Genomic DNA, 19,362 nt, shown 5'->3' with positions numbered 1-19,362 from the left:
AAATCTCTCGAAAACCTTTTGTTAATTGAAAGTATGCTAGTGATTAACGGCCGGATAAGCGTGTCCTTTTGTTTTGTTTTTGTTTGTTTTTTTCGCAACGCGGCTTTATTGTGGGCGGCCCTTGAAACGTAAACACGTAATATCGCTCCGCGGCTGCCTTCGTTGCGACACGGGCATGCCTTTATTGCTTGTCGTACGTGCGTCACTGCGCGATCTTTTCTGGCTCGCACTTAAACCGAACAAAAACAAAATCGCCCGAGGGTATTCTGAATGACGAACTGATTACGCTTATGAACAAATTAATGCTCGTAGATTAAAAAAATGGCATCACTCGCACATCCGTATACCCAAAGACTTGTAGATATACCAACAGAGCCGTATCAGTCGACTCGAAACACGACTCTCGTTATCTCATCAAATGTCCCGGATGTCTCATTCACTCGCCGCCTTTCACTCGTTGCCACATGGCGCGCTGATGTGCAGAGCCGCGCCTTGTTCGGATCATACTCATCATCGTTCTCGAAGCAATTAATTAAGTCCAGACGCAGGTCAGTAGCCGCAACCCCGGATCTAGACGAACACATCTTTCGTGTCAGCTACCAAACCTAAGAACGAGAAACTAGCTAACCTTATAGCTCCATCTAAATCTGCACCTCGAACGCTTTTGACTCTATCGATAACACTCGTGTTAATTTACCGAAACACCTGTCACTTTCCCGACATAATTACATACATCAATGCAACTCCATTTCTTCATGTTAATCACGCCAGTCAGTCAGTCAGTCACTGACAGACTGACTGACTGACTGACTGACTGACTGACTGAGTGAGTGAGTGAGTGAGTGAGTGAGTGAGTGAGTGAGTGAGTGAGTGAGTGAGTGAGTGAGTGAGTGAGTGAGTGAGTGAGTAGTGAGTGAGTGAGTGAGTGAGTGAGTGAGTGAGTGAGTGAGTGAGTGAGTGAGTGAGTGAGTGAGTGAGTGAGTGAGTGAGTGAGTGAGTGAGTGAGTGAGTGAGTGAGTGAGTGAGTGAGTGTAAGGTGAGTGTGTGTGTCACATGACTCACTATTAATATCCAACACCTTCCGTTATTTGGAAACACTGAGAACGCAACGCATACACGAGCGCGACGTTCGCATACACCGCCATCGGAACGAAGTCGTTGCCTCCGGGAGTCGAAGAAACGATCCTTGTCTTTGATACAGTACACGCTACAGCCACACAGCTCCAAGCTGCGCATTCATGAACCTTACAAGAACAATTACGTATACATAAGTCTAAACTGTCTTGTTTGCGCGTGTGTTTTACAGTGACTCGAAGGTAAAGCGTCCGCACATTCTCCGTGTTTATACTGTTTTTGCTCGCGAGTTCTAGAATTTCTCCCCAGCTGCACCGCGCATAGATAAACGAAAGAGCCGCGGCACTCCGGATCACTTTTTTTTCCCTTATCGCTTGTAAACAGGCCGTTTCCGGAAGAATTTTGCGCACACATAACACGGCTTAGACAGCAAGTCAGTCTCGTGCGCAAATGGACACCTCTATGGCCCTCTGACGTCACGGCGTGGTTGTTTCTCTACACTCGGAACGATTTGCCACAGTTATATTGCGTGCCACAACAGCGTTCCAACATGATCCGGTTGGTGCCGGCATATAAGGCGACCGTATATACGTGTCATGCTAAAGAAATTTGCGGCGGATGCGCCTACACGCAATACGGCGGTTGCCCGTTCACGAGCAATATGGGTTTCGGGCAGTTCATCATCACAGAACGTGACAGTGAAAATTGCTTCGTCATCACGATCATGACTGCGTTGTCATGACAACGATGACTGTGCCGTCATGCTGTGAGCAACCTGCGAAACCCTATTATTATTATTATTATTATTATTATTATTATTATTATTATTATTATTATTATTATTATTATTATTATTATTATTATTATTATTATTATAGACTTTTCAAACAAGGTTGCAGTTGTAGATAGATAGATAATCTTAGTTATATATATCTTAGCTCAATTACTTAGATATAACTTAATATCGATATATTTAGCTGATTCGTCTGATGCATATTTCACGAATATTGCCACTAGCCTTTCACACCTTATGCAAAACGCGCCGCAAGCCGACATTAAAAGCCAACTTACATGCAAAGTTCTGTCGTAAATACTTACAGCACATACAGATCCGTTACAGACCACATTAGCTGCCTCTAAAGGCATTTCTCGAGGCGTAACTTGTGGACGTCTTTTCGATACTGGTTGACAGAGCGCAAGCAGTAATACGCAGGCAAAAACTTAAACTGACCGTCCACGACCCACAGTCCACATCGGTATGTATAGCACTAATCCACGAATCCGTTTACACGCCGCCATCTTGGGCTTCCAACGTTTCTGCTTTACAAGCTTAAGAACTAAGTAAACTATACTACAATATGCTAGCTCATTCACACGGAAAACGGTTGTACAAAATTGTTCGGCGTTTCACGTACAAGTCCTTGTTATATGGACTTTCCTACCAACAAAGCTGAAGGATCATTTTTACAAACGCCCAAGATGGCGGCAGCCCACGAATCGGGGGAAAAAAATAAAGGCATCGATATGACAAGTCCTCGGACTGTACATACATTTCACACGTAAACGGTCGTAAACGGTCGCATATTTTAACACGAAAGTGTTTTATGCCGGGGTCCACCAAGTACATCCGTCACGGATATGACGTTGATAAAATGGACGCCAACGGGTGAGAAAGAAAAAAACCAAGAAAAAGATACCCCGCTGGGAATCGAACCCACGACGTTGCGGCCGCGACGGCAAGCGACCGACGCTCTACCGACTAAGCCAACTCGGGAGATGCTAGGCACGGCGCGAACGCGCCTTATATCTTTCACACCTTCTCTTTCGCGGCGGGCGGAGCGGGGCGGTGCCGCCGTCTGTGAGAGGTGAAAAGAAGTAATGCTTCACGATCGACACTTACTAACGCTTACTCCGAGATTGCACGTGATATCGGAGGTCATGGTTAAAGCGTCTCGATACCAGAGAGGTAGACTGGCCGCGCTGGCGTCGCCGAGGCACCCTTGACGCAGTTACGTTCTTTGCCTTTGGATTCGTGTTAGCGTGCGTCGGCTCATCGGAGTAGTGCAGCTTCCACGTGCACGAACGGGATTTCTCTGCCGCCGACTGCTTCAATTGCGAGAGCACCGACTAACAAAACTGCTGCAATATGCGTTGTAGAAAGGACGCGATTTCGACGGGCGAATGTCGTGCCTTGGTGGAGCGAGAGCAGCACCTGCGAGACAGAAGGCCAGCGGGACGCACGCGTTTGCGGCTCAGGCTACGAACCTCTACCTCCCGCGTTGCTGAAGTGCAGTGTGTGTTATGTATGCATGAGCACAGGCGTCGGCTACCCATTACTAGAAAGCGCACACCGTGCCGCTTCTCTCCTTAATTGACGACGCTTTGAAGAAGTGCATACCGGGTACCAATGTTGATTATGAACTTGTTGATATCATCCTTACGCGCGATTCACGATTCGCTGTGTCCAAATATATGTTCACACCGTCAGCTACCTCAACGGTTTAATCATAATAAACAAGTGTAACGGGCTAGTTGGTATAGATCCATCTTCGTAAGAAGCGCAAAACCACTCACACGGACAGCTAGAAAGAAAGACACTACACAAGCGCTTCTGTAGTGTCTTTCTTTCTAGCTGTCCGTGTGAGTGGTTTTGCGCTTCTTACGAAGATGGTTTAATCATGATCATGGGCGTTAGTTTTCGCGATAGAGACATGCTGTCAACATGGGTGCGTCCACGTCAAACGGTGCTATAGCTGCCAAACACGAATAGACATTGTACAAGCTCTCATATATCATAAGCACTACTTCTGTGAAGACACGTTTCACTTTCGTGTTATACCGATTCCTATGACGGAGGGATCAGCCATGTTTTTTCTAAAAAGGAAAAAAAAAAAAGAAAAAGAGCGGGACCACGTAAGCGCTGCAGACGACACCCTGATGCAGCAACTAGGTTTTTTTCCAGAACGTTTCAAAACGGTTTCTACACATCCTTGCTCACAAAGCAACGGAACCGGGAGGTGGTGGCGCTATCTTATCTAGCGCTCCAAACCTTTTTATCTTCAAGGCTTAATAATAACGTAAACCGAGCTAGGTAAGTGGGGCTCGAATCCCTCTCTCTCTCTCTCTCTCGCTCTCGGGCAGAGGAAATGGCGGGCATTCTTGTTTCGTCAAAATAACACTCCAGGGACAAGGCGTTTTAACACCAGGCGGCGCCAGGCTGGAGGCCAAGCGGGGAGAGTAGGAAAACCGCGGTCACCCCCCCCCTCCTTTACTGAGTCGACAAGCTTAGGTACATCATTCCCTCGCCCACGCTCCTGTAATAACGGCAACATCTCCAAGTGCAGCCACAGGAACAACCTTGAGAAAAAATAAGGTACTGGCACCTGCCCTATCGCGCAGGCCTAACAAAAAACACGCCGTCAGGAAATCATCGGCAATCCATTGTTGTCGCAAACTTAGCGCTCGTGCCGAAGAGGGCGTTTGTATTTACGCTGTTCCTGTTACACGCCCCGATTGCGAAACACACTGATACATCTAAGCAATAGCAAATGAACTTAAAGTTACGTGTTGTCCACTGAGATGCAGTGAACGATTTGGTGAGATCTGTGCAGGGTGATCACATCCAAACGCAACCTATCATAACGACCTTATCCACAACGAATTAAATTGTGGTGCCATCGCATAGTGCGGCTCATTGGCCCTACAAACAGTCGTCACCATAGGGGCGCGCACGGGGGGGCGGCCGCCCCCCCTCTTCACCTAAGAGGGGGGGGGCGCAAAGTCAGCCCCACACATTGACATAATAGAGAGGGGGGGCGCTCCTACACAGGTGGGGGGGGGGGGGGCGCAATGTCAGTGCCATACACTGACATAATTGGGAGGGGGGGGGGACGTTGCGACGAACCTTCCCCCCCCCCCGCCCCGAGAGGAACCCTGCGCACGCCTATGGTCGTCACACCAGAAGTCGGTCCGGATATTATTAATAATGATTATTGGGGTTGTCCCTAAACCACGATATGGTTATGAACGACGTCCTATATATAGTCAACGGCTCCGGAAATTTTGGCCACCTGGGATTCTTTAATATGCACCTAAATCTAAGTACACGGGCCTCTGGCATTTCGCTTCCATCGAAATGCAGCCGCCACGGTCGGGATTCGATCCCGCGACCTTATAGGGTCAGCAGTTGAGCGCCATAACCATTAGACCACTGCGTCGGGGTGGTCCAGATATTGATATTCCTACAAGGCAGTGGCCTATTATTCTTCTTTTCTCCTTTCTTTCCGATTTCCCTTTCCCTTAGCGTACGGTAGCAAACCAGAAGTTTCCCTTCCAGTTAAGCACCCTGTCTTTCTCTCGCTTGACTCTCTCTCTCTCTCTCTTTCGTTGATCGGGCTCTGCTTCGAAAGCCATTGTCTTGTGAAAAATAAATAGTTCTAGAGATGCGAACGCGTCCTTTCTCCATTCAGTTCCATTACTTCAAACCCGCGTACATATGTTTACAAGTAAAACTGAAAATTGATACGTTAGGCGCCTCAACTACGTATTCTGTTCCCCTGTCGGTGAGGTATGCCGGCGTCCTTCGCGATCTCATGCACACAACTATCGCGCATCGCTGCCTACACGACCGATATTGACGGTATACTCGAACTCGCATTGCTTCGCACATAGCGGCTATCGTGTTTCAAGATAAAATGGCGAGTTGGATGCAGCACACCAAGAAAAAAAGAAACTGTGGAACTAGGACACCCACAATGAGGAAGAAAAGAAACGGTCTCTGAAAAACTCGAGAGGAAAACGTAAATATTCGAGGACGGTGTGGCGCTGAAGAGTGCCGCGCTCAGCGGTGCGATAGCGACGTTAAGAGTGCCCTGCGCAGCCCCCCGCTGTGCCCCAACCCACCTCTCCGGGTCAGTCACTATCTCGACAAAAACTTTCTCCTGTCGAGCAATAGCAAAGTGAGCAAGCTTGCAGGCAGCTCGCGGTTCGGCTGACGGCCGCTGTAAGTAAACTCTCGTGGTCAGCGCACTTTTTGCGTGGCCCACCGTTCAAGGTGGCAGGGTCAACTCGTCGCTTCCGTCTTAAAGTCACGCCCTTTAAAGGGACACTAAAGGCAATTGTTAAGTCGACGTTGATTGTTGAAATAGCGGCCCAGAAACCTCGTAGTGCTACTTTTGTGCCAAGCAAGTGCTTATTTTGAAATGAAATCCTGTTTTAGTGGTCCGCATTACGTTAAAAAACTTCAAATCGCCCGTCCGAAAGCGGTCCTTCTGACGTCACTGTTGCCGTGCCCAACGTTGCCCGCTTTCACTGCGCGGCGGCGTGCACTGGCGGCGTGCACCATTCGGGCATCCGGCAACATCAAACGCATGCGGCATTTTGTCCAACTTTCTGTCACAGCGACTTTCACGAGCGCGCAAAACACACGCCGCAGTACGCGATACCGAAACTACCACTGAGACGCGACCGCGTGAGCGAAGCCGGGCGCCGGGCGAAGCGCAGTTCGGCGAAAACGGAACTTTGGAACCACGCGCGCCGTTCCCCATGGCAACGCCAAAGATGTTCTTTTTTCCATGAATCAAAAAGAAACGTACAAGCAGCGTTTTATTACGTCTCTTGATCCACGGAAGGTTCTTTTTTATTGCAGCAAATTTGATTAATAGTTAATAATTGTATTCGGACGCTCTCACGTCATCGGGATCATTTCCAAAATGTCCCACTCGTGGCGCACGTCGTGTGATACATTTAGCTTAATTTCTCGGTAAGTAAGGCACTGCTGTTGATAATATGGCCGTTTTAGCCGTTGTCATACGTTGAGCTTTCACTCTGACATAAACTGTTATTTGCCTTTAGTGTCCCTTTAACACTACACCCCCCCCCCCTTACCGCCCTTTTCGCTTACTCTCCATTTCGCGTTCATGGCCTCCCAATAGATTGTACACGTTCGCCTATGGCGTGGTTTCTCTAACTACCGTTCAAGATGCCTCCGCATCGGTACAAACAGCGTTGTAGCGATATGAAGTCGAATGAATAGTCTAATATATGCAACGAGATAACCACAAAGAAATCGTTCATTCACTTGAGTCCATATCATCAAACGATCCTCGACGAAGCTCTTTCTCCGCTTCATTACGATGATTACCATCATTGACGTCATCTGTGAAACAATGAGGCGATGAATAGTCACATATCGTGTGCAATTCGCTCTACCCATCTAGCATCATGGACACCTTTTTCTGTGTTTTTTTCTTTAATCATACAAGCCTCTATACTTACGCTGTATACTGTTACGACTGCGGTTGCAATTAATCTTGCCTTTTTGTCTGCCAACACTCCTCCGGACGTCTCTTGCGTACGTCAACCACTGACGAGTTCATACTTCCATAAGATTTAAATCCCAGTGCCTCTGAGAAGTGGGAACACCCTCCCTTCCCCCCCGCTGTGGTCTAGTGGTTATGTTGCTTGACTGCTCACCCGAAGGTCCCGGGATCGAATCCCGGCCGCGGCGGCCGCATTTTGATGGGGGCAGAATGTTAGAAGCCCGTGTGCTTAGATTTAGGTGAACGTTAATGAACCCCAGGTGGTCCAAATTTCCGGAGCCCTCCACTACGGCGTCTCTAAGAATCATATCGTGGTTTTGGGACATAAAACACCAACAACCCTATCCTAGAAGTGGACGAATACTGGCTGAATACTAACGGTTTACCGGTTTAAGGCTAACGACTGGTCGCCTTCGACCAATCGAACGCTCGGTCTGGCTGTAGAGAACACCAAGTGGGGCATTCTAAATCAAAGCCCAGTGACCACTTTTTTTTCGAGCGGTGTCGCCGCCATGTACTATCTCGAATCGAGGCAGAATCTCAAGCGGAAAAACGTCTTAGATAGAACACATTGGTCATATCTCTAAGTAGTTCAGTTAAGTCCAGTTTTACTTCCAGCGTGAACATTGCAACACGATGCCGTGGGTAACGCACGAAAATACACGAAGATGTACTTAAAAGCGTCCAACTCTAAGGAAACTGGATCACAGGTCGGCAAAGTGAAGTTTATAGATATAATTCACGCATTCCCCATTAGCATATCGGTTGAACAACCCATGCCTCATCCAGGGTAGAGCGTTCTATTAAGTACCCCTGTCCAAACACTGGCTTTGTACTGCGGCTTTTCATCCTGTACAGCACAGAACATGTCGGGTTAAATGCGCGCGAAATACAAGAACACGTGTGGGCTTAGATTCAGAGACAAGGCAAAGAACGCCAGGTTGTCAAATATTGATCTGGAGTCCTCAACTGTCATATCAAGGCTCTTGGCACGTCAAACCCCGAGAAATTAACTAATTAGCTTAGGACACAGCTAATAGGGTATTCAACTCCTCTTGAAGGCCTCGTGAATGCACCGCACCGTGGGCTGATTCCGTTGATACAGCGCATTGTCGCGGTGTTACCGATGTCGAAATCCCTTCGAGCGAGTCCGGATTTCGCTGATAGACTCAATTTGATCGGTTGTTGAAGATTACGCGGCAAACCCTAAAGTTACGAGAGGGCGTATACACGACGCTTACAAAAGTGCACGATAACCGGGTCCTTTGAGCTCAAACGATAAAAGTCACACGACTCGAAAAGTGTCCGAACGATGTGCAACTGCGTGACGAAACTGGTGCTTGTGAAGCGCGGTGCAGCGCGGTGCAACGCGGTGCAACGTGTAATAGAGGCTGGTTGCCTCAGAATATCTTTACATGGGCGAACGTTTAAACGTAAGAAATGTATATATATATAATGATTTTTTGCGTGTGTGTTTACGTGCCGAAATCACGATATAATTGTGGGGCACGTCGTAGTATAGAAGGATGCGCATTGCTTTCGGCCACCTGTGGTTCTTTAACGTGCACCTACATCGCACAGTACACGGGCCTCTAGCTTCTCACCTCCATGGAAATGCGACCGCCGCGGCTGGGATCGAACCCGAGGCCTTCGGGTCATCAGTCGAGCACCGTAACCACTGTACCACCACGGCGGACACATTTTTAAAAAAATATTGAAGGACAATTTGTAAATTCCAAAGTGTATTCGGCGAAAGCCTGTGGCCACTCGACTGACTATGCCATGGTATCGGGGGAATCCACATTCTTAAGGCGCTTCTTCGAACCGCTTGCCGTGGAGTCATCACCGGGCCGCTGGGGAGCCATCCGACTAACTGGACTGCTGCAACGAGACGTCTGACGAAGGAGCGTTGCCGCGCGCGCCGCAGTGCCCTCACGTGACTGCTGAGAGAGTGTGAGGGGGCACGGACGGATGGACGGTCGGTCGGACGCCGCCGCTGTGTCATCACGCGATTGCTGAGAGAGCGTAAGGGGGAGAGGCCACAGCTAGCACCGTTCTAGGGCACGGACGGACGGACGCCGCGAGTATGAGACAATAAAGGCTTTCGCCTTAACAAAGTGTGGTTCTGCAAACTAATGGAAATAAGCAGTGTACTGCACTGCCCAGACGCCCACACTCAAGCATGGAGCACCCGAGCACCACGCAACAGTGCATATACGGGCTTTGGCGCGACAGCACCCTTCCTGCCTTCGTCCCATCTATAGCCGCCTCGGTGGAACAGTATAGTGATAGTGCTCGGCTGCTGACCCGAAAGACGCGGGTGCGATACCGGCTGTGCGCATTTCGATGGAGCCGAAGCGCTACAGGCCAGTGTACTTAGACATGGAGGCACGTTTAAAGAACCCCAGCTGGTTGAAATTTCCGGAGCCCTCCATTCGCTACGGCGCGTGCCCCGCAATCATATGTCGCAGTTTTGGCGCGTAAAAACCAATTATTATTCCTACCCCTTCTTTCGAACATGTGCGCGGTCGTGTGCTCTATAATTGACGTGGCAACCGTCGGACCATTTCGCGCCCCTTATCGATTCCATAAAGCTTCAGTTTCGTAACTGCCGTATCCCTCGCTGCTCTTTTTTTTTTTTTTCACACAGAAACCGGGGACGTGGAGCTGTTCAGAACAAAGAGAAAGATACATAAGTCCCTACGTATATACGGCGACCTTATAGGCGTGATATCAGGAAATTTCAACACGGATTTCAGGCGTACCTATCAATATATGCCGTTCTCCATCACATTTCGAGTGTGTCGTCTCTCCGTCGCCAACGGTTCGCGCAGCGGAAGATTTCGTAAACGTAGGAGTACTGAGAAAAACGTTGCTCAACTTTTTTTCCACACTGTGAATAAACCCTACGGGAGTGAATTGGGTGTCGCAAAGAGATCTGGGCCATTTTTTTCTGTTTTTTTTTTTTGTTTCTGTATCTTTTTCGCTTAGTCACTTCTTTAGCAGGGCCGATATATCGCTCCGTTATCTGGCGACCACCCCTCGCGGCTAAAGAAGCAGAAAAAAAATGTCGCAAACCGAGCGGATACCCAGAAAGTGGACGCTTTTATACTGCACCGTAGCACGACTAAACTGTTAGCCTTTTTTTTTTTTCGCTGCGCAATGAAACGATCGACCATGTGCCGATAAGAGTCGTGTGTTCTTTTTTGTTTTTTTTCTCAACTTTTCGTTTTCGGTAAAATATTATTTGGCTTCGAACTCTCGAACTGCGCCGTTTACACAAGTTTTGGCACATTTCTGCGCATTGCACAGGCAGGAGCAGCGAGAATCGTCGACGTTAACTTACACTGTGCCGTGTTACCATAGGCGTTACCATAGGCCGTGTTACCATAGGCGTACCATCCATTGCGACTCTTGATTTCTGTCGCACTCGACCAATCGCGGGTTAGGGGGGAAGGGGGGAGGGCCCTGAAGGTCCCCTTCCCCCCTAATGAAGAAGCCTGCCTGCGCACGCCTTACCTAATTAATATGCGCATCTCACATTTCTTTATAAAATGTCTCAGCCGACCTTAATTCCACCAATGTTTCCCCTGAAATATGTTTTAAAAGGACTCCGCGTATACGAGCAGTAAAACAGTTTAAGATTAAAAGTTCGAAAGAACCTTGAAATTCCTTGCGTCAATGTTTAAAACAGTTTAAACTTTGACGCAAGGTATGTCAAAGCATATTTTCGAACTTGAACTCAACCCGTGAAAGTGCTTGCAACGTTTTAAGTTCATTCACTGGCCCCTTGCGGTTACAACGAGGTCGATCTTCGGTAGTTTAAATGTATCAAGGCCCCAGTACACACCGTCAAGATTCACGCATGGTGTCACGACAGGCTGATGCGCGGAACTTCCATAAGTGACGTCACCTTTGTCTTTCGCGTTGTCGCGTCTTTTTCATCCGGGTATAAAATAGAGGCTCAACTCTGCTCGCTGTGAATTAGCGTCTATTTCGCCCTACAACGATGATGTACGAAGACCTTGCAGCGCCCACCGAAGGGTCGCACCACTTACCTTACGTACAGAGGCGCTCAATATGAATTGCAAGACTATGGTCATGGTTGTAGGGGCCACAAGCCTGGTTTTGGATATACCAGTTGTCGAAGCAGTGTTCACGTCACTGATTGTTTTCTATGTCGCCTCCACCGTGCAGCGTTGTCACCGCTTTGTCCACAGGCAGCATGTTGCAAGTCATATTGGGCGCGACTGTACCTATCGACCGATCTCACAAGGCATACATTTTTGCATGAGCGGTAGTGTCCGTAGTAGAGTTCAAGATGAGCAGGTCACAACTGTAATACGAAACAATACATCGCGTGTATTAGGAAACACCTGTGGTTACAACTATTGTTTTACACACCGCGAGTTCGTAAAGACTCAGTATGGAATGCACGACATTGTTCCACCATGCAGACTCCGCGAGTGAAGCCACTTGCTTCCGAAATTTCTCAAGCTTTAACATCTTTTATTGTGACCCTCATTCTTGTTCATCCGCCGATTTCACATGACGCACCAACTGGATCTCCCAAGTCCACGGAACGTTGTAACCGGATATTGCAAGTAAACTGTTTCGTGAACGTGCCTCAAAGGCACATATGACGCAGGCAAGGGTTCGCATTGGCAAAGCTATTTGTCTGTAAGCGCTGTTTGCCATTGGACGGCCGCCTTCGGTGATGATATGTCCGGCATTCGGATTGATTACGGTTCTCTTTTACGAATGATTTTTTTTTTTTGCGTGAGGACGTCATTGTAAAAACTGGACAGCATACTTCAGGAACGGCTGGTAACACTTAGGCATACTTTGCTGCCGCAAATAAAAGAAACAGAAAAGGCTGATAAGTTCGCGCGCAGAAGAACTCATGAAGTGCGTACGTCATCACGCGAACCAAAATATGATCGACGGCATATGTCCGTTGCGCATACATTACACAACACTGCCGACCTTCCAGCTCGGCGCTCCTATTCGCTACCTCTGTTTCAATGGCCGTCAAGTGCAGAACGTGTCAAAGGTTAGAACAGCGATCGCGCGGAATTAATAAAAGCCGGAGTGGACGAAAAGCGTTTTTTGTAGCACGAGGCAGATGTGGGGTGGCGAGGTGGAGACTTATCGATCGTTACTTCGCCCACTCTAACGTCCGCACATGGCTTCCTGAGCATATGGTTTCCCCGCGTGCTTACCCAATCGGGTCAGATAACTACACAAGCACGAAGGCATGCACGGGAGAGGCAAATGGCGCAACTTGCACGCGCGGCAAGGACGGACGAAAACTCTTGTCCTCTCACTCTTTGAAGCTCTGCACTTAAAGTTGCTACATACTCGTACAATTGTAGATACGCGCAAGAACAGGTGGTCCCACGCAGGTGGCGAGAGATAAGGAAGATGTCTTATCAGAAGTTGAAACAAGAGAGATTGGTGTAAGAGACGAGTTCTCGGAACTTGTAGACTTCTCATGCCCCCAGTAGATTTGCGACGAAGTTCTTCCTTACCGATAACCCATTAACCAAATTCAATATCAGTCGCAATATCAGTCGCAAACGAGACGAAGCGCAAGATTATTATTATTGTTGGGGTCTTACGTCCCAGCATCACGATATGATTATGAGGGACGTCGTAGTGGAGGGCTCCGGAAATTTCGACCACCTGGTGTTCTTTAACGTGCACCTAAATTTAAGTGCACGGGCCTCGGGCATTTCGCTTGCATTGAAATGCGGCCGCCGCGGCAGGGATTCAATCTCGCAACCTTCGAGTCAGCGGTCGAGCACCATGACCACTAGACCAACTGACAATATCAATGACGTCACTGTGACGTAACACTTGGTCACATAGTACAGTGACGTCACTAAGAGCTGCATGGTGCAGAAGCGCGAGCGTGGCGTTGCCACCAGTTTGTCGTCCCACTTGATCTATCTATCTATCTATCTATCTATCTATCTATCTATCTATCTATCTATCTATCTATCTATCTATCTATCTATCTATCTATCTATCTATCTATCTATGCGAATTTTGTTCTATGCCAAGTTAAGGAGGTGATCACGAGAGCACCCAGACGTAGGAGGCTAGACAGACAGACAGACAGACAGACAGACAGACAGACAGACAGACAGACAGACAGACAGACAGACAGACAGACAGACAGACACACAGATAGATAGATAGATAGATAGATAGATAGATAGATAGATAGATAGATAGATAGATAGATAGATAGATAGATAGATAGATAGATAGATAGATAGATAGATAGATAGATGCAGTAACCAGCGTTTCTTGTCCACAATCAGCCGCCATCATCAACTGATTCACTTATCTGATTCACAAAATCGTTCACCTGGGAACTAGAAGAGGGACTCTGACGTCAGAGCTTGCAAAACGGCGGCTCAGCACGAGCCACGTAAGGGCCAAGCTGTCGCTGCACACATGGTGGACGAGGGATTGCGAGAGAGGGCTCGTGGCCTTGTTTACTGGCGAAAGATAATGGGAAAGTCGAAGTGGGAGGAGGGGTGTTGGAAGTGTACAGGGGCAGTTTTTTTTTTAAGAGAGGGGGAGAGCGGACGGCTCGTTGTCGCGGCGTGGGAAGCATGGGAAAATAACAAATGGGTGGAACAAACTCTTTTTTTGATGTGGGTCAGCGCGTTATCGGAGTCGAGTGCGTAACGTGGAGGAAAGGAAAGCGCGTGTACAATATATAGTGTATATACACACACGAACGGAGTGGCCGTTGCGACGGTGACGAAGGTTGACAAATAGGCGCGCACCGTATGCCGGCGCTCTCAACGAAAGAACAAACAAATAACGATAGAGAGATGAAGGGGAGGAGGGAGTTCCACTTGATCCAGTCGCACCACCTGGCGGTTGCGAAATGCTTTTAGGCCCGATAACGATGTTGTTTCCTCGAATTCATGGAGTTCACTTGGTTACTGTAGGCTCACATGAATGAGCTGTTTAAGAGAACTGATGGTAATGTAGTGTTCTTGGTGCGACGGCCGTGTAGTAGAGTCAGAGAGAGCCAGGACCGTGGTATTAAGCTTACAATGACGTCCGTAATTTTTAAAGCGTGAACGGGACTTGTCTTGTGGAAGCTCCAAGAGAGTTCAATAGTTGCCGGCAGCGTAGCTGGGCGATATGCTATAGAGATTTCTTTACCGGGATTTTATTCTATTCTTCGCATCCACTATTCCCTGTCTAGCGATCCTGGTTATGGTGCAAGCAGAGTGTTCCACGGACCCACTGAAATTGAGGGAAAGAAGGGTGGCCTTACAATTTAGACTGGTTATGTTATCCGCGAGTCTATAGACGATTTTGACGACGAGTTGTCCTAACTGTCTGGCTGCATCGCTCGCGCCAATGTGAATCTCCATATCGATTCCGCTGCCAGCATTGCAGCGCCATTCTACAGTGACCTGTCGAGCGCAATGTTGCTGATTATAGCATAATCTAGGAATTGTGACAAACGCAGACTTGTCCAGGTACAACATTGCTGGTGGCTTTGCGGCTTCCATAGGTGATGGTGACTAATCGAGCTAAACGCATGCCCGTCCGTTTCTTCGGTTTCAGGGATCTAGAAGGACGGAAAATAAAACTATAGAGGCTCAGAGATTGACTACGGGATGATACCATATTTGCTACGTTACTGCGGGCGAAGGTGGAGGTTACAAAAATAGAGAGAGAGAGAGCACCATCGTAGGGGGCACAAACCAAGGACTGAATAGAAATTGTGCTGTTGCGCGCAGTCGTTCGCCCAGGGAGCTCTGTATACAAATGACGCATTACTTTTTGAGACCGCAACTGTCGATACTATTTGTCCTATTTGATGGAAAGATTTGCTGTACTCTAGCTACGCCTCTATTGTCTCTACGGAAGTGATCCCGTGACTGACGGGATACGTACAATTAGAGTTCAAACCTTAAAATGGAGATATTGTACCTACCCAGCGCCTACACCACGTGTGACGCAACAGTTAACGAGACCTTTATTAGGCCTCTAAGATAAGACAAAGCGATCATTCCCAAGGCATTGATCACAGACAAGCTGAGTCCCCGCAACCGATGATGAGGAAGAATGCCTCGTGATGATGAACGCGCATGGGGAACGAAGATGTGCTTAACAGGCTCCCACAATATATCTTTAGGTTCAGTATACAGGAACGTGTGAACACGAAATTAGCTTGACATTGCAAAAAGTACGTCTTATTCGGAGTGGTATACGCGCAATGTTTATTAAACACCCGGTTAACGCACTCAAGGCCGCGGCGGTTCTCAACTGATCGACGCGGAAGTAGTCGCGCACGACGGAAGAAATATTCCTCGCTATCTGCATGGAAGTCGAATTGAGCGTTTGACCGCTCGCTACCTATATAAGTGGCTGGCAATTCTACTTCTGTTTCTTCCTTCGGGGGAGCGTTTCGGGGGTGATAAAGTGTTAGCTATATCGCGCATGTATACGTGCTCGGCATCGTACCTATATAACTGCTCGTTTTCCAACGGAAGGTGCAGCGGCGGAGTGGAACACGACAGGTCTCGATTACGCACCCAATACGCACCTTCCCGGGCGCAAAATAGATGCCTAATACGCTTCCACGAGGGTTCGGGGAAAAAAAGATAAAAATAAAGAGCGAAAGAAGGCGGATTACTAAGATGCACGCACATCGTGCCTTATGTTCTTGATTGCGATGCCCTAATGCTTCAATATGAAGGGAAAGAAAACACACACAAAGAAGATACGAAGCCTCTTTGTCATGTTCTTATAGCTAGTTTCGAGCACCTCTTTAGCCCCCCTCACCCCCCTCCATCTCCCTATCGCGTGTATAGCACGGGCAAGGCTTCGGCAGGGTCGGACCACCAAATAGCGCGCGGCAGTCGTCGACGCGAATGCACGCGGGGCCAATTCCACACAGGAGAAACGCACGCGCAGGAACGCTCGAGAATCGTAATCAAGCGCATCTTCAGTCATACTCGAGACGTTCTTGCTTGCTTGCTTGCTTGCTTGCTTGCCGTGTACGTGGCCAGTTAGAAGAAACAGAGGTTGAATGCAGGGGTGGCAGAGGAGGATGCGATTCAGATGCGTTCGGTGAGTCGAGAGAAACGATCTCGTACTGCCCTCCAGGATCTTACGTTTCATAGAGTGTTCTCTCAACATGCGCGCCTTCTCGGTACCGCTCGCCTGCCTTGCCGCCGCGGTGCACTCAGCTCTCGAAGCACATCGAGACGGGCAGTCGGTTCACGCGGTCCGAGTCAAAAGGAAAGGGAGAGGAGGAAACGTATACCCCCCCCCCCCCCGTCTTTTTCACCTGACGTAGGCTGCACCGACCGGTGGGCAATTAAAGTTATTACTCATATTCAAGTGGCGCATTAAATTTGACCCGCGCGCCGCGCAGCGACTCCGATTCCGCTGCGTCTCGCCATTTCCTCTGCATGTTTTTCATCATTCCCTCTCTCTCTCTCTCTCTCTCTGAAAATGCACGCGAGGCACACGCACAGGCAAGAGGGAACGCATGTGTGGCTCTGCGGCGGCAGAGTCGGAGTAGTGGCGGTGCAAAAAAGCGCAGTTCACAGACCTCGCGGTGCTGCTGCGCGCGGCGTGCATTTTTGTGTTTTGTTTTTGTGTATGTGTGTTTGTGTAGTCGTTGATGTTCCACCGCTTAGCGTACCGGGTGGCTCGATTCTTGTCTCGCTCTGTTCGGTTTTTTTTTATTCGCTAGAAAAGTTAGCGCTGTTGAAAGAGGGCGAGGCAGAGGCGCTCGCACCTTCCATCCTTCTATTCTCTCTCTCTCTATCTTTTATATCCTCCTCACCTCCTTTTTTTCTTTATGCCGAGTGTGCAAATTAGAGAACAGCCTGTACTTCACGTCATCTCCTCACCTCCACTCTTATCTTCGATTGCGCATAGGAGATAGAAGAGAGCGAGAGAGAAAAAATTAAGGAGTATAAACCGGCCTCGCAAGAGACCGCTATAGGCTTACAAAAAAGAAAAACAAGCAAAACAATATCTCGCGAATCGACGGCGCACTCGTCGCGATAACTCTGCGATCAGGCAGGCAGCGCGCAAAACAAATGGAAACTTTGGGAGTCATTTTCTCTCTGCGAATCGAGAAGGGGCGAGGACGGAATAAAAGAAGGAGGCGAATTCAGGGGGGGGGGTAGAAAGAGTGGGGGGGAAGCGAAGAGTTTGCAGGTATGCGCACCTTCCATGGGCACGCGTTTGTTGGTATTAGCCTTTCGTGTAGCCCCCCCCCCCCCCCCCTTGTCTTTCTAGTTTCGTTTTCGGGATCGTTGACGCCCGAGGGAGGTCCGTCTGTGTATGCGTAATCGCCGCTGGCTTGGAGAAGAAGATACCCGGACTCGTCTTGCTACTCGCGAGTTCGCATTTCGCATTGCCGCTCCTCGCATCCCAACAACCCACCCTCGAGCATCGTGCACCCCCCTCCGGCATTTCCTTGCCGTCCTGCCCCCGCCAATTAATCCGACTTCGCGTCGTCCGAAAAGTGTAATCGATAGGCCTATACCAGGCGCCTCCATTCCTGATCCATCACACAACCCGCCTTTTGCAGCTGGACGTTCCGTTCCGTTCCCTTTCCGTTTCTCTTCGAAAGGTGTGTGTTTGCTTGAAACAAGAAAAGCCGGAGGGGAGGGGGAGTTGTAACGCTTTGGGGTGGGGGGAGTATAGGGGGGACAGGGGTGGGGAGCGGGGGTAGTGACCCGTGACGACGCCCTGCTTCAGAGGAGTCCGAAGAACTTACCGTGCTGTAGTCTTACGCAACAAAAGCAAAACGAAACAGCAACATCATGTAGTAGTCACAAGAAAGCCAGAATTGGCCGGACGAAAGTGGTTCGGCAACGAGGCACGCAGCGCTTTTATAAAAAAGAAAACAGCAAAAAAAAAAAAAAAAGAGAGTGAGAAACCTGCGAGACGATCGGTAAAGTAACCACATGGGCGCGAGCCGTGCTTTCTGACATAGTCCGGTCTTGTTTCCGTTCTTGCTTCAAAGACAGCCTACAATTAGACAAAGAAACTGGGTGTGTATGAGCTAAGGGTGGGAGGGAGGGGGGAGTGTTTATATGCGTCTAAAGCGTGCGCACTTATAACCACTTTCGAATCTTAACGTTGTGTTCACCTTCGTCTACTGTAACTCCCTCGCTTTTTTTCATTGTCATTCACTTATCATATAAGGCGATGTTTTGTCCGCGCGCAGCCGTCTAATTGATGTTGCGAGCGTAGTCGTCTTTCTTCGGAGGCGTGGCGGCTTTCTTTTGCTTTTTGATCCTATCGTTTGTGGGAAATAGGCAGTTTTTAAACGGGCGGAGTCTCCGCTGTCTCCAGTGGGGCCCACCCGCATACCAGGGTACGTGTGGCGGCAAAGCAGTGCGGGCTGCCGGTTGCAGACGAAACGGGCGGCGTCGTCTATGCTTTACACTCCACGTAAGGGTCACAGCGAATTGATCGAGGAAAGAAGGCGGGAAAGCTGTTGATTTCCTATTCGTTTGCGCTGGCGATAAGATGCATTCCGAACGCACGAGAAGTAGCAACTCGAACCAAAATACACGGTTACTTGCGCAGCAACGCAAGTGTTACACGCATGATCAAGTCACACGAGACACGGAAAAGCGTTACCCAGCGTCTACTATTTTGCGCAGTTACAAACAAACAAACAAACAAACAAACAAACAAACACACACACATACACGCGCACACACACACACACACACAAACGCGCGCGCACGCACATACACAGCAAAGAAAATCACTAACTATCGCACAATCTATCATTGTGAATGTTAACGTTGTGTGGTCGCGGGTTCGATCCCGGCCGCGGCGGTCGCATTTCGATAGAGACGAGAATGGTAGAGGCCTGTGTACTGAGTGATGTGAGTGCACGTTAAAAAGCACCAGATGATCGAAATTTCCGGAGCCCTCCACTACGACG

General features: G+C 48.8%; 1 protein-coding gene across 2 annotated transcripts in view; it reads left to right on the top strand.

The window, feature by feature from the left end:
• LOC119405075 (uncharacterized) overlaps positions 1-19,362 on the top strand; it is a 220,711-nt gene that overhangs the window by 150,231 nt on the left and 51,118 nt on the right. The gene's annotated exons all lie outside the window — the stretch shown is intronic.

Source organism: Rhipicephalus sanguineus, chromosome 9 (assembly GCF_013339695.2).
Source record: "Rhipicephalus sanguineus isolate Rsan-2018 chromosome 9, BIME_Rsan_1.4, whole genome shotgun sequence".
Lineage (NCBI taxonomy): Eukaryota > Metazoa > Arthropoda > Arachnida > Ixodida > Ixodidae > Rhipicephalus > Rhipicephalus sanguineus.
Note: the sequence above shows the minus strand (reverse complement) of the source record. Positions and strands in the feature narration are given on the sequence as shown.